This window comes from Chrysochloris asiatica, unplaced genomic scaffold (genome assembly GCF_000296735.1).
Source record: "Chrysochloris asiatica unplaced genomic scaffold, ChrAsi1.0 scaffold00038, whole genome shotgun sequence".
NCBI classification, from domain to species: Eukaryota; Metazoa; Chordata; class Mammalia; order Afrosoricida; family Chrysochloridae; genus Chrysochloris; species Chrysochloris asiatica.
This window is the reverse complement of record NW_006408556.1, coordinates 17,955,178-17,971,129: the sequence shown is the minus strand read 5'-3', so window position 1 is coordinate 17,971,129 and position 15,952 is coordinate 17,955,178. Positions and strand designations below refer to the sequence as shown.

The window sequence follows — 15,952 nt, the reverse complement described above, 5'->3', positions numbered from 1 at the left end:
AACATTGATCTCTTCCAATCAGTCGGCCAGACAGTTGTCTTCCAAATTTCCTGGCAGAGATGAGTGAGTGCCTCCTGTGCTGCCTCACTTTCCTGAGTCCACAACATAGTCAATATTATTCCCCTATACCATAATTCAAATACATCAGTTCTTTTGCAGTCTACCTAATTCATTGTCCAGCTTTCCCATGTATATGAGGGTGATTGAAAATACCATGATTTAGGTCAAGCACACCTTGATCCTCATATTGACTTCTCTGCTGTTTAAAGCTTTAAAGACATCTTTTATAGCAGGTTTACCTAATGCAATAACTATGTCATTTGATTTCTTGACTGTTGCTTCCCTGAACATTGATTGTGGATCCAAGCAAAATGAAATATTTAAACAGCTTCAATCCTTTCTCAATTGATCATGGTGTTATTTATTGGCCCTGTTGTGGGGACATTCTTTTTCTTTACATTGAGGTGCACTCCATGCTGAAGGCTGTAGTCTTTGGTCTTCATCAATAAGTATTTCAAGTCCTCTTTGTTTCCAGGAAGCAAAGTTGTGTCAACTTAATATGATGGAAGCTATGAAACCCACAGTCTGGCTTCTGTGATCTTTCCCATATTGATAACAACATGATGAAAAACAATGTTTCAAACTTTTTTTCACTGTGTCTTGTAGTAAGAAATACATTTAATATAATATCCCCATTCTCATTCTCTCTCTCTCTCTCTCTCTCTCTCAACACACACACACACAAACATACAGAGATTTAACAGAAAAAATTGTTCCTGCTTGCAAAGCATTCTAATGTTTTCTATTTTATTCCATTCTTAGCTCTTTTCTTTCATTAAAACAATATTCTTCTCACCACTAAATTATTTCACAGCTCACCAATGTTTAAAGATGATATTTCCAATGAAAAATGTTGAAGAAGTGCATTTAGGTAGATGTATGCTGAGGGGAAGGGGCTCTGGTAGTGCTGTAGTTTAAACACTGGACTGTTAACCACAAGATCATCAGTCTAAGACCACCAGACAGTTCATGGAGAAAGACAAGACTTCCTACTCCAAGAGATCCTATATAAACCGGAAATAACTCAATACCAGTGAGTTTTGTTTGGGGTTTTAATGTTGAAGGGTGTTGGGAGAAAGGGACATCGCAATGGGCCAAAGGGAGAATCAGAAGACAAGGAACATCTCTAGTCTAAGAACAACTTTAGGGCAGGTCACAGATGTCTAATGAAAACTTTTATTAGTCTCCTTGTAAATTTCCAGAAACAAACAAAAAAAAACCCCTACATTCCTCAGTGATGCTCTAAGGAACAAATTAGTTTTAGGGGATGAATATGACAAAATGCCACATAAATTCAAGGTTTTTAAGGAATTAATCCTGAGGGCAGCGGGAACACTTGGACTGTGTCTATCAAAGGACTAACTATCTAAATGTAATGGATTTCAGTACTATGGGAAGCCACCAATATTTACAAAGAACATCAGGTGGGTGGAACAGAAAAGAGACAGACAGGGAAGCCAGGAGGTCTGGGCCTTCATCCCAAGTGGCCTCCATGTCACACAGTGACTCAAAGAAGTTATTTACTTCAAACATTCTGCGCCGCATCACCACCTAGAAAATGGGAGAATTATAACATTTGTAAGGTCCTATCGGGCTTCTAACCTGAAGGCTGGCAGTTCGAAACTACCAGCAGTTCCATGGGAGAAAGATGAGGCATTCTGCTCCCATAAAGATTTACAGCCTCGGAAACCCTGTGCAAGGTCACTATGAGTCAGAACCGATTCCACGGTACTTAACGACAGCAACAATATCCAGTTCTAACTTTCACTAATTACAATGCTACAGTCCTTATCCTTAAACTATTTAAAATCTTCTAGCTTTATTCTCGATGAAGTCCTGGTGTGGCTCTGTAAGATAAGCATTGGATCACAAGGTCAGTTTGAACCACAGGGTCAGCAATTTGAATGCACCAGCTGCTCCTCTGAGGCCATATACAGGGTGGCTATGAGTCAGAAATGACTTAATGGCACTGACCAACAACAACAAATTCTCTTTCTTACTGCTCAAATTGAATTATTTCTGTTAAGTGTTATCAAGTTTGTTTTGACTCCTAGCCACCCTGTATGGGGTTTCTGATGAGTGGTTGGTGAATTTGAACCATTGACCTTGCAGTTCGCAATCTATTGCTTATCCTACAGAGCCTCACCAGGCCTCCTCAAATATAATGGAAACTCCTTTATGAAACCTCAGTCTTTGGGAGATCAATTCCAACACTTAAGTGTCTTACATAAGTGTTCACCTCCTCTCCACAATACACAGCCCCTGATGCACATGCACACATGGATTGTGAATGCAGGTTAGTGTGTTTGTCCCTTTATATCCATCTCCACTCTGCTGTCTCCCAGGAGACTGATTTCTGTATAGACCAGACCAACAAGCTCCTGGACTTCTGTTTCCCATTAGGTCAATGGACAGAGAGAAAGAAGAGAACAGGTTCTAGATATTTACTCTACCTATTTACTCTAAGCATCATATGTATTTAAAAGGCACAAAGGTTTAGCACTCAGCTGCTAACTGCAAGTTCATCAGTCAGAACCTACTGAGAGGTTCCAAAGGAGGAAAGAAATGGCAATCTGTTCTCATAAAGAATAGAGCCCAGGAAACCGTATATTGTTGTTAAGTGTCATCAAGTGGGTTTCAACTCAAAGCAACCCTATATAGGGTTTCCAAGTAGTGACTGGTGGGTTTGAACCGTTGACCTTGTGGTTAGCAGTCTAGTGAATATCTTATAGCATCCAGGACTCCAGGAAACAATATGGAGCAATTCTACTCTGTCATATAGAGTTTCAATGAGACTTGATTAATGCCAGAGCACACAATAGCAGCAGTAAGAAACCTAGCTATTTACTCCCTCAGTGCTCTTTCTGTGAGGCGGTCTTGGGCTATTATGGTTCACCATCCCTTCAGAACGCTCTCTCCTTTCTAGTTCTAATACCTCTCTGCCCTTGTCCCTCCCTACCCACTTCAGGCCCAGGGGTGGTAATGGCTCTGAAACTTTTATCCGTCATCCCCCAATCTTCCCTGTGGCTCCTCTGCATGCCACCTGCACCTGGGTAATTGTTGTTGTTGTTGCTAAATGCCATAGATCTTGCCAATAAACACAAACTCATCCGAATTAGAGGGCATCTCTGTCCATAGAGGGAACTGGACCAACACAGTGAAAGATTCATAAAAGAGTTCCACATTTCATCCTTGAAAGCTGGTGACAGAAGGGGAAAAGTTAATAAAGTTTAGTTGCTTTAGCAAGCAGCAGTTATGAAAATTTTAAAGTGCATATGTATTTGTGTGAAGTAAGACATTTTTATTCTAGACTATTCTTAACAAGTGAAGACTGGGTAAAATAAACTGAGCTAAGGGTGGTGTTAAAAATATTTGGGAAATTATCAGCTTTTTAAATGGGACAAAAACTTAAATCATAAAACTCAATAATGAACTATCAGGAAATTTTATAAATTTATGTATTCTTTCTGGTCATATGATTCACATAATCAAGACACTAGACTGGTGGTCTCTGTTAAAAATGATATATATATGTATGTGTGTCGCTCTGTAGGATAAGCACTGGATTACTAACCTCAAGGTTGGTGATTTAAACCCACCTGCGCTCTTCGGAATCCCTATACAGGGTCACTTTGAGTAGGAACCAACTTGATAGCATTTAACAACAACAACATGTGTGTGTGTGTGTGTGTGTGTGTGTGTGTGTGTGTGTAGGAGTCCCAGTGTGACACTGTGGGATAAAGCACTGGACTTCAATGTTGGTTTGAACCACAAGGTTGGTAGTTCAACCTCACAACAGCTCCTTGGAAACCATATAGAGAGTCACTATGAGTCGGAATTGACTTGAAAGCACTTAATAACAACATGTGTGTAAAACATACATAAGCTTATACATGTATAAATACACACATACACATTAAAGCCTACTCACAACAAAGAAATGTAATGATTTTTGCTACATAACTATTTTTATGGTATATTGACCATAGAAGAATCAATACATTTGAGTTATGGTGTTGGAGAAGAATATTGAAAGTATCATGAAGAATAAGCAGGTCTGTGTTGGAAGAAATACAGCCAGAATGCTCCTTAGAAGCCAGGATAGCAAGATGGCCTCTTTCATATCAAACACGTTATCAGGAGGGGCCAGTCCCTGGAGAAAGACATCATGCTTGGTAACCTGGAGGGTCAGTGAAACACAGGGAGACTCCCAATGAGGTGAACTAACAATGGGCAGTGGCAATGGGCTCAAACCTAACATCCAGTGTGAAGAAGGCACAGAACCAGGCAGTGTTTCATTCTGTTGTGCATAGGGTTGCCATAGCACCTAACAACAACAACAAAAGTTTTATCTAGGCTGATGGTGTGGCACTATCGGATAATCACTGGATTGCCAAGCCGCAAGGTCAGCAGCTCAAACCCACCTGGGAAACCCTATACAGTGTTGCTATGAGTCAGAACTGACTTGATGGCATTTACCAACAACAATGGTCTAAGAGGGGGAGAAAGTGTTAAACAATTCATTAATTAGGGTCATATGTATATTGCTATTGGTAACTGAAAAGCATATTTGGGATAGTTATGATTCCATAGTTTAAAAAATATGCTTTTATATCTTAGTTGTCTATGAATATCTTGAATATCTCAGGAAGACATAGGATCTTACTCAAGCCAAGAAGTTCACAGTAGAAATAAAACAGAATTCAAAAAACGCATGTACAACAAGATTATAAAAAGTATGCATTCCAGGGGTCTGTGTTCACCTCTTCTATGTTTTGAAAGTTGCTCACAGCACACAGCCTAACTGCCGACCAAGTTCAATCAAGGCAGGTGAAGCCTTTAACGATCACTCTTTAGCATATACTTGTGCACACACACACAAACACATCTGTAGTCAGATTAATACCTCATTTTTCTGACATTGTTCATAGTCCATTTCCTAATTCAACAAAACTCAACCATTTAAAGTTATATTTTAAAACTGGAATCACAAAACTTTCTAAGAGAAAATACACACTTCCCTAACTTCTTAAACAGAATATCCTCCATATGACACAAACTGTAAATCATAATTTGAGATGGTTCTAATTATGAGTATCGCTCATTTTAAGGGGCCCTCAAGTTCTCTCCAGGATCTTTTCACAGTCAACAAGCAATTTATTATTTTGAAGTGTCTTCTAAACAGCTGAGGCTGTGAGGATTCTCCCCCTGTACTTTACATCTGGTGGTAAATCTAGTTCTCAGGATCAAACTTGAGAGCTGCTCTCTTAAGAACATTTGTTGTTGTTGTTAAGTGCCGTCGAGTCAGTTTCAACCCATAGCGACCCTGTACAGGGTTTAAGAACATAGGTGTTTTATAAAGAAGGATGGAGTTGTTAGGGGAGTCTGAGAGGATGTTTTAAAAAGTCTTTTGATAACTCTAGTCATCTTCCCCATTAGATTCCAGGGGAAGCAAAAATGCAGCTCCACCCAAGAATCTACCAGACTGAAGCCCTCCTTACTGTGCTCTTCTACAGGGTCTCCAGCCTGCTCCGTGAATATGTATCCTGGTGTGGAGCTGTAGGATCTGCACTGGATAGCCAACCACAAGGTCAGAAGTTCAAACCCACCAGCTGCTCCTTGGAAACCCTATGCAGTGTCCCCATGAGTTGGAACCAAGTCAGCAGCACTTAACAGCACAACAGGGAAGCCTATATCCTTCTCACTTAAACACAGGCTGGAGGCCTTTGGACAAACAGTTCTGTGTGAATAAAAGGGAATCCTACAACCAAGGAGCATGCAACATTCAAGAAAACATCAATTCTAATCAAGAGAAGGATCTGCTCAATAATGAAATCATATTCAAGTCAGAGAAGAGAAGTGGAGTTTTTAACAAATAGAATCAGTCTCCACAGAGAGTTTTAAGAAGATAATCCATTCAGAAAACAAGAAGAAACCACTACAAAAACAACAAAAACCTCATGCTATCAGAAAACAAGAAAGAATTCCTGGAAATTAAAACATAATAATTTTCAAAATGAGACAGTCATATGAATAATAGAACAAAGTGAGCTAAAAACAAAGATGGTGGTCTGGAATCTATAAGTGAGCAAAAATATAAAGGAATGGAAAATGTGATAGGAACATTAAGAAACATGGAACAAAAACTAAATCCAATACACATCCAATAAAATACCAGAGCAGGAAGAAAAGGAGGAAACAGTCAACTCTCCCTAATCTTAGCAATCATGTTGTTGTTGTTGAGTGCCGTCGAGTCAACTCTGACACATAGTTACCCTGTATAGGGTTTCTGAGGAGCGGCCGGTGAGCTTGAACCACCAACCTTGCAGTTTAAACCAACCTTGCAATCATAAAAGTCTTCAAATTAGTTTAACCCTATAACTGACACTGTCACCTAAAATCCTCTTTAAACCAAACAATTGTTGCTGCTGCTGTTGGGTGTCATCAAATCAGTTCCAACTCATAGTTGACACTGTAGAGGATTTCCAAGAATGTCTAGTGGGCTTGAACTGCTGACCTTGCAGTTAGCAACCCAGTGCTTAGCTTAAAGCCCCACACCAGGGCTTACCAAACAGTAGTTGAGCTTAATTAGACAAAAATGTCTGTTTTGAGCATTGTGTTCCTTTAAATAAATATCTATATGAGATAAAATTAACAACAGCAATTCTAAAAGTTTGATGAGAAGCTTGGTGGTGGTTTTGTGCCGTGGAGTCGGTTCCGACTCATAGTGACCCTGTATAGGGTTTCCGAGGCTGTAAATCTTTACAGGAGCAGAAAGCCTCATCTTTCTCTGGCAGAACAGCTGGTAGTTTCGAACCGCAGACCCTGAGGTTAGCAGCCCGATTCGTAACCACTACACTACCAGAGGTCCTTGATGGCAAACTTAGGTGGTAATAAGTTTATGTTAATGATAGTGAAACTGTTCAGAAATGTGTATTGAGAAAGGTGGCACAACCTGAAGAAGATAACCAACAACATCCCTGAACTGTAGAGCACAGTCAGAAAATATCAAGGTGATGTATTTCTGCTGGGCATATCTTCACCAATATAATGAAAGTACTCTTCCACAAAAAAATTCTTCAGATTGAAAGTGATCTATACATTTTTACATAAAATGAATCGTACAGAAGTTCGTGCTGCAGTCCTGTGGATCTGTGTCTTGCTTCAACAGTGTTTGGACTGAACAGATCCAGGGACCCCCTCACCTCTAGCCTCGGACCACTTCTAACATCATCTTTAGGCACAGTCTCTTCTCCGGGACCATCTTCTTGACCAGCTAAACACCGTTTGTGTATGTGTGTGGTTAGCTCCAAATCTTCGACAAAACACGAGCTCTCAGATCCGTCAGATTTATTCCGCTGAAGCGGAAGTCAGCGTCAACCGTCTGGTTTATCTGCATCTGCAGGCCCTCTTACACCTACCTCTCTGGGCTCCTATTTCGATCGAGGATGATGTGGCTTTAGAAGGTGTGGGACACTTCTTCCGTGAGCTGGTGAATGAGAAGCGCGAGGGTGCTGAGCGTCTCTTGAAACTGTAAAACCAGCGTGGTGGCCATGCATTCTTCCAGGACATGCAGAAGCCATCCCAAGGTGAGTGGGGAAGATCCCTGGACACCATGGAAGCCACCCTGACCCTGGAGAAGAACTTGAACCAGTCTTTTCTAGATCTGCACACGTGGGTGCTACACACACAGACTCCCATCTCCGATATTTCTAGAAAACCATTTCCTCGAGGAGGAAGTGAAAATTATCAAGAAGATGGGCGACTACTTGACCAACCTTAGGATGGACGGTCCCCAGGCAGGGCTGGGCGAATACCTCTTTGAGAGGCTCACCCTCAAGCACAATTTGGAAGAGCCTGTGGAACCCCACAATCTGTGAAGGACCTTTCAGCCTTCCCCTGCTCTCCGCAGACCTTCTGCCTGGATCTTGCTCTCCAGACACAGAGGCAGCATAGTCAACACCCTGGAGCCCCCACTTCTCCCAAGCCATGGACCAAATGAAAACAATAAATCTTCCTTTTACAGAAAAGAAAAACTGCCCAAATAACAAAAAATGAATCATACAATTTGTGACCTTTTGTGCCTGATTTCTTTGAGGTTTACCCAAGTGGTAGCAGGTATCTGTATTCCACTCCTTTTTTATGGCTAAATAATACTCTATTGTATGTATATAAAGCAGCTTGTGGGCTTTTGGCTTTTGGGTTGCTTCTTTCATTTGACTATTAATATAATTATGACTTAAGTCTGCCATTTTATTTCTTTTGTTTTCCTCTGTTTCTTGTATTTGTTTTATTTGTTCTGTCTTTCTGTGGGTTATTTGAACAATTTTTGGAATTCTTTTGCTGTATTTACAGTGTTTTGGAATGTATGTCTTTGTATACCTTTTAAGGTGTTGTTCTAGTATTACATTATACATGTATAATTAAGGAGTCCTGGTGGCACAGTGAATTAAGCACTGGGCTGCAGGAGGCTGTCTATTTCCGTAAAGATTCACAGCCTCAGAAGTCCTACAGAGCAGTTCTGCATTGTCCAATAGGATCGCTATGAGTTGGAATCAGAATCGATCCTATGGCAGTGGGTTTATACACAATTTATCACAGTCTCTTAAATCATCCTATAATGTTACCATTTTGAATGAAACATAGAAAAGTTGTTGTTGTTAAATGCTGTCAAGTCTATTCCAACTCAAAGTGATCCTGTAATGGGTTTCCGAGGGGTAGCTCGTGGGTTTGAACTGCTGACCTTGTGGTTCACAGTACAGTGCTGATCCTACAGGGCCACAACAAAGAAAGCCCCCTTTAAGGCCCTTTATCTTCCCTTATTCATAATTGTCTTACATCTTTCCTCTATAAACATTTAAAACCATATCATTGTAATAATTTTTGCTTCCATCATCAATAATCATGTAGAAAACTCAAGAGAAGGAAAATCTATCATTTACTCCTATTTTTCCTTTCCTCTTTCTTGATGTCTCTAGACTCTCTCCTTTGTCATATCCTTTATGTCTGGATCACTTCCTTTAACTATTGTTTTAGGGCAAGTCTGCTGTAATGGAGAGTTTTTCTTCAATTGAGAATGTCTTGATTCACTCTTAATAACTAACAGATATTTTCACTGGATAAACATATTCTGGCTTGATAGTTCTTTTCTTTCTGTACTTGCAAAATGTCATGCTATTTTCCTCTGGCCTCCTCCAATGAGAAAGAGGCTATCATTCAAATAGTTTTCCCCCTGTATTGTTTGTTTGGTTTCTTTGCATTTCATTCTCAGAAGTTTGACTATGATCTATTTTGGTGTGGATTTCTTTGGGTTACCAGGATGTCCCCAGGTTACAAACATCTAATTTATATCCAACCTGTGGTTACAAACCAACCCTTTTTATTAAGTGCCATGGAATTGGTTTTAACTCATAGTGACCCTGAATAGGTTTGCCAAGGAGTAGCTTGGTGGGTTTTAAGCACCAACTTTATGATTAGCAGTCCAGTGCTTATCCTACAGCACCACACCAAGACTATTATATTTTTTTAAATGTATATGCTATTATTTTATATGTTATATTAAAAATCTGAGGTACATACAACAAGTTGTGCTTTAGTTCTCCAGAGCTGCTATAACAGAAATACTACAAATAGAGACCTTTAACAAACAGAAATGTCTTCTCTCATAGTGTAGGTGGCTAGAAGTCCAAATTTAGTGTGCCAGCCCAATAGGACAGCTTTCTTTGTTGGCTTTAAAGAAAGGTCCTTGTCTCCTTTCAGCATCTGTAGGCCCAGCATTCCTTGGAGATCCCCGTGTGTCTTGGCATCAATCTTCCTTGGATCTAGGAGCTTTCCAGGGCCAAAGGATGCACTCCACTCCCAGATCTTCTTTCTCAGTGGCAGTATGTTCCTCTGAGCTCTACTTGCTTATTTAATCTCTTTATCGGAAAAGAAGAAGCTCTGGTAATACAATGGGTTATGAGTTGGGCTGCTAGCCACAAGGTCAGCAGTTTGAATCCACCAGCTGCTCCAGGGGAATAAAATGAGACTGTCCACTCCCATAAAGATTTACAACCTCGGGAACACTATACAAGGTCACCATGAAACATGATACAACTCCACAGCATGTAACCACCACCACTGCCATGGCCATATATGAAAAGACATTAACTCAAAATGCAACCTAATCCTGAGTTTACATCTGGCCTCATTGACATCATAGAGTGAGGATTTACAACAGATTACGGTTGAGCACATCTTATCTCATCATGGAGGTGATTATTTAATTACATAACTGCCAAATCATATGGAGGTGAGAATTTTACCACTGAAGATAAACCAGTGCCGTGGAATCAATTTCAAATCATGGCAACACTATGGAACAGAGTAAAACTTCACGATAGGGTTTCCTAGGAGCTCTGGTAGTGTAGTGGTTACGAATCGGGCTGCAAGCCGCAAGGTGAGCAGTTCAAAACTACCAGCTGTTCCGTGGGAGAAAGATGAGCCTTTCTGCTCCCATAAAGATTTACAGCCTCGGAAACCCTGTACAGGGTCGCTATGAGTCAGAACCGATTCCATGGCACATAACCACCACCACCAATCTTTACAGAATCAGTCTGCCACAAATCCCTGCCACAGGTTCAAACCACCCAATTTTAAGTTAGCAACCTAGCATGGGACCCCCTGCACCCCCAGGGCTCCTTGAAACTGAAAAGACTTTGCATCAGAGTCAATCCTCTGCAGTCTAATTCCATGTAATATTCATGGGAAAACATACTGAAAATACCAACTTTATAAACAGAAGCTTTAAGTATGGGAGCTTCAGCCACTTCAAGGCCTGTTCTAATGATCCCAGTATTGCTGCAAGTGAATTCTCACCCTACACCAGTGAAAGCCCATGACTCATGACTACCCTTGGTCAGGTGAGACCAAACAGGGAATGAATATGTGGAAAACACTCTGATGTGGAGAAGGTCATCAGCCATTGAATGGTGTAGTCTTGGGCGATCCTTTCAGGGCTCTAAAAGTCAATGTACCTATCTGCCTTTGTTTGCTATCACCAATTCTTGGGGTCATCCTATAATAACAGTGATGGTTGCACACCATGATGAGCAAAGTCAATGTTGCTGAATTATATGTGCAAAATTACTGAAATGGCAAATGTTTTGTTATATACTCATTGACCACACACACAAACAATTTTAAATGCTAAAAAAAAAAGTTCTCCTGTATGTGGAAGTATTTGTGGCAAATGTCAGCTTTTACTAATGCAAGCTGGTTAAGGTCTCTTACATAAAATCATCCTCTCTCTGAGCTCCATCACATCTCCTTACCTACCGGTGGGTTTGCCAAGATTGGCTACAGGGGATTCTGACCCAGGCAAAGATCACCAAGCCATTCTGCTGGTATGTATTAAAGGGTGGGCAGTGCTCCAAAGAAGACATTACCATGAACACACTAGGTTGAGGAGAGGAGGCCATGCCAAGCTTGCTTCCTGCAGGCCCAATGAGCTACCAGCCTTCAGCTGGCCAATTATGCCTTGTTGAGAACAATGTGGCTGATTATTTCTGACTAAATGTGCCAGTAAAAATGCGAAGCAGAATTTTTCAGGCTAACATTGGAATGAACAGACTCCTGCACAGAAATTCACACATCAGTTTACTTTGCCTTGCCACATTCTGAGAATTCACTCTTCGTTTTTATTTGCATGGAATAAACTCTCCTCAACAATCCCAGACATTGCCACATTTATCCCATGCTAAGTCATAAAAATACTCATCGACCTCGAACATTGCTAACAGGCACTGCGATAATGCATATGTGAGAGATGGAACTCGGAAAATATTCCTCCTAACCTCAAGTTTGCATAACATTGAAGCTGCCTGGAAAAGAAAAGTAGGCTCCTCCCATGGATCTGAGATCCCCCCAGGGAAGTCAGAAAACAAGAATGTGTCTCTTTTAAGAAGGAGAAGCCATCTATAAATCTGATTCTCCTACAAGAGTTATCTAGAGAGGAATTAAGGTGACTTGTTGTTGTTAAGTGCCGTGGAGTCGATTCTGACCCATAGTGACCCTGTATAGAGTTTCCAAGGAGCGGCTGGTAAGCTTGAACCACTGACCTTGTAGTTCAAACGACTTTGTGGTCTGACACATTAGCCCACAGTGCCACACCAGGACTCCTAAGATGCCTTGTTGTTGTTGTTGTTGTCTGCTGTGGAGTCGGTTCCAACTCATAGTGACCCTGTACAGGGTTTCTGAGGTTGTAAATCTTTACGGGAGCAGAAAGCCTCATCTTTCTCCCGCGCAACAGCTGGTAGTTTCAAACTGCTGACCTTGTCGTTTGCAGCCCAATTCGTAGCCACTACGCTACCAGAGCTCCTTTTGGTGCAATATTTAAACACTCATCTGCTAGTCCACAGGTTTGTAGTTTAAAAACTACCCCGCAGCTTTCTGGAAGATCTGTTTTCATAAAGACCATGGTCAAGAAAACCCTATGGGTTTTATCATAGGGGGTCACTATATGCTGGAATCCACAGACAGCATTCAACAACAACAAAAACAAAAACAAAGGAAGCTGTTGGTGGAAAATATTGAAAGTACTACGGACTGCCAGCACAAACAAATCCATCTTTGAGGAAATACAGTCAGAATGCTCCTTAGAAGTCAGGATGGCAAGATTTCATCTCACATTATTTGGACACGTCATTAGAAGGGGCAAGTCCCTGGCAAAAGGACATCCTGCTTAGTAAAGTAAAGGGTTAGTGAAAAAGAGGAAGACTGCCAATAAGATGGATTAATATAGTGGCTGCCATATTGAATTTAAACATAACAATTATGAGAATGGCTAAGGACCAGGCAGTGCTTAGTTCTATTGCACAGGAGGCTGATATGCATCTGAGTCAACTCTACCGGCACCTACCAGCAACAGTGAACACTGAAAAAAATTGCCTAGCATTTAAAATGACAAAGATGTTATTGTTTATTTTCCTTCCCCAGATCAGCATTTCACACACTTTTTCAGGATTGGTGGTGTTGATGGTGTGCCGTGAAGTCATTTCTGACTGATAGTGACCCTGTACAAGGTTTCCAAGCTGTAAATCTTTTACAGGAGCAGAAAGCCTTATGTTTCTCCTGCAGAACAGCTGGTAATTTCGCACTGCTGACTTTGATGTTAGCAGCCCGACTCATAACCGCTAAGCTAACAGACAAAAGACAGTTGCTGTCCAGGAGACTGCAACTAATGGTGGTTCCCTGTGCATCAGAGGAGCACTGTGCTCCACAGAGTTCTCAACGGCTGATTTTTTAAAAGTAGATTGACAGACCTTTCTCCTCAGGTGGCTCTGGATAGATGAAAACCTCTAACCTTTGGGTTAGCAGCCAAAAACATTAATCATTTGTATCACCCAGGGATACCTGTAGCCCCTACTAAGGAGTGTTTAAACATGTTTCTTTCCTAATTGTTCCTCCCCCACAAGAAATTTGAATACCAAGGATATATTGCACGTCGGTTTATGTTGTCAGATATGATTAAACCTTGTTGTTGTTGTTGTTAAGTGCCGTTGAGTCGATTCCAACCCATAGCAACCCTGTATAGGGTTTCCGAAGAGCAGCCAGTGAGCTTGAACTGCCAACCTTGCAATTCAGACAGACTTTTCAGTCTAACACATTAGCCCACAGCACCACACCAGAATTCCATGTTTTGGACAGCTACAAATCATGGTAATATCTAAGATTGTTTATCTTGCTCACAAATGACTTTCTATTCCCTCAGGGAACTGTTGTCCTCATTAAGAATGCATGTCCTAGACGAATAAAAGTCTCTATTCTCCACAAAGCAGTAGAGAAGAGTATACTACAACCTACTCTAAGGTGACTCCCATGTCCTGTCCTCATAATAGCAATGACTTAACAATCAATCCTCCTTTTGCAACATTGGTTTGCTTTCACCCAGAATCAAGTCAAAAGGGAATTTCTGACAATCCAGGGAAGATCAGGAAAGCCAATTTCAGGAAAAGTTGAAAGGTTTGAGAAGTCATAATCAAGCAGCTACCATGTTCTCATCTCCAGTGTCTTTTGGGAGCATGAGTTGCCTCCCAAGTAGAATATAGGAAGAATAGAGAAACAGGTGTGTTGTTGTTTAACACTACTGAGTAGGTTCCAACTCATAACAACCCAATGTAACAAAGTAGAACTCCCTCCTAGGGTTTTACCTGGTTGCATAGTGGTTACAAGTCAGGCTGCTAACCTCAAGGTGAGCAATTTGAAACTACCAGCTGCTCCACAGGAGAAAGATGAAACTTTCTGTTCCCGTAAAGAATTACAGCTTCAGAAACCCTATTCAGGGTCTCTATGAGTCAGAACCAACTCCACGGAACACCACCATCACCACCACTACTACCAGTCTTGACAAGAGCAGAACATTAGAGCTTTGTCCTGTGGAACTATTAGGTGAGTTAGAACCTGCAACTTTTCACATAACCATCAGGAGCTTCATCATTGATCCACCAGGTACATTTAAGATGCAGTGGAATGCAAATTAATCAAGAAGCTACTTGAGAATAGGAACTGCATCTTTCCATTTCTTTAAATCTTGGAGTCTAACTCAGTATTGGAATGCCTGTTGTGTGAATGAATAGCTGTAGGATATCCAATGGTGTCCTGGTGTGACACTGTGGGTTAATGCGCTGGGTTGCAAGGTAGGTTTGAACTGCAAGGTCAACAGTTCAAGCTCCCCAGCCACTCCTCGGAAACCCAGTACAGGGTCTCTATGAGTTGGAACTGACTCAACGGCACTTAACAACAACAGCAACACATATTGGACTGCTAGACACAAGGACCCTAATTCAAACACATCAGGATCTCGTAAAAAATTATAGCCTCCAAAACCCTATACAGGATCACTCCAAGTCAAAACCGAGTCAACAACAAGTTCCAAAATCTGGTTGAAAAATTGCAGTTAATTTTTATATATAAACTATTAATGTTGGAGTCACTTTCTATCAGAGTCCCCATTATTGTTGATGACATTGCCTACAAGATGAATTAAGGGTTTTGAAGTTTGGGACAATGCTCTTCTTAAGATTTAGCTTAAAACATACTTGCACCAAAGTTGATGATGAACAGCAGTATCTTTCATTTCTAATGAATGTTTTTCATTTGAATTATCACGTTTTTTAATCCAGAATTTCCATCTTTATCCACAGGGTTATATTAGCAATTGTTTATCAGAAATTCAAGGTGAGATTTCAGTCTTCCTCCCACATGACTTGACACCCTCTGCTGAAGTGTAAAACAGAGCAGAAAAATAAAGTTTGACTAGGGAGTAGGGGTGTGAAGAAGGGACATGAGAAAGTCGGATAATAAAAGGCAAGGTGGTCATTCCAGAAAGATCCAAGGACAACCTCTGAATATCAGGATCCTAGTAAGGGCCCAAGGAGCTCTGGTAGCATAGTGATTACTAGTTGGGCTGCTAACCTCAAAGTCAGAGTTTCAAAACTACCAGCTGTTCCACAGGAGAAAGATGAGGCTTTCTGCTCCCATAAAGATTTACAGCCTTGGAAATCCTATGCAGGGTCTCTATGAGTCAGAACCAACTCCACAGCATACCATCACCAGTTAGGCCCACCTCCCAGCTACCCTCCCCTTCAGGGACTCCCAGTTCCCCTAACCAATCTGGGCCTTTTCCACATACCTGCCTGAAGTCATCTATCTCCAAGAACAATGTCTTTAGAATCAACAGAATCACCCACAGGAGGCCCAGTTGACCACCCAGCCCTTTCCTCCAACTGATACATGGTTGTTGTAGCTGTTAATACAGGCCCGGGCCTCTAGCACTCATTAGATGGCATTTCTGACTCCTGAAGTAACAATAATAATAATAACTACTGATTCTGTGAAGAAAAAATTCAAGCCT

The 15,952-nt window shown here is 41.1% G+C and overlaps 1 pseudogene; it reads left to right on the top strand.

The window, feature by feature from the left end:
- Window positions 1-7,940, top strand: part of LOC102818981 — a 45,749-nt pseudogene extending 37,809 nt beyond the window's left edge.
- The last annotated feature ends 8,012 nt before the right edge of the window (window positions 7,941-15,952 follow it).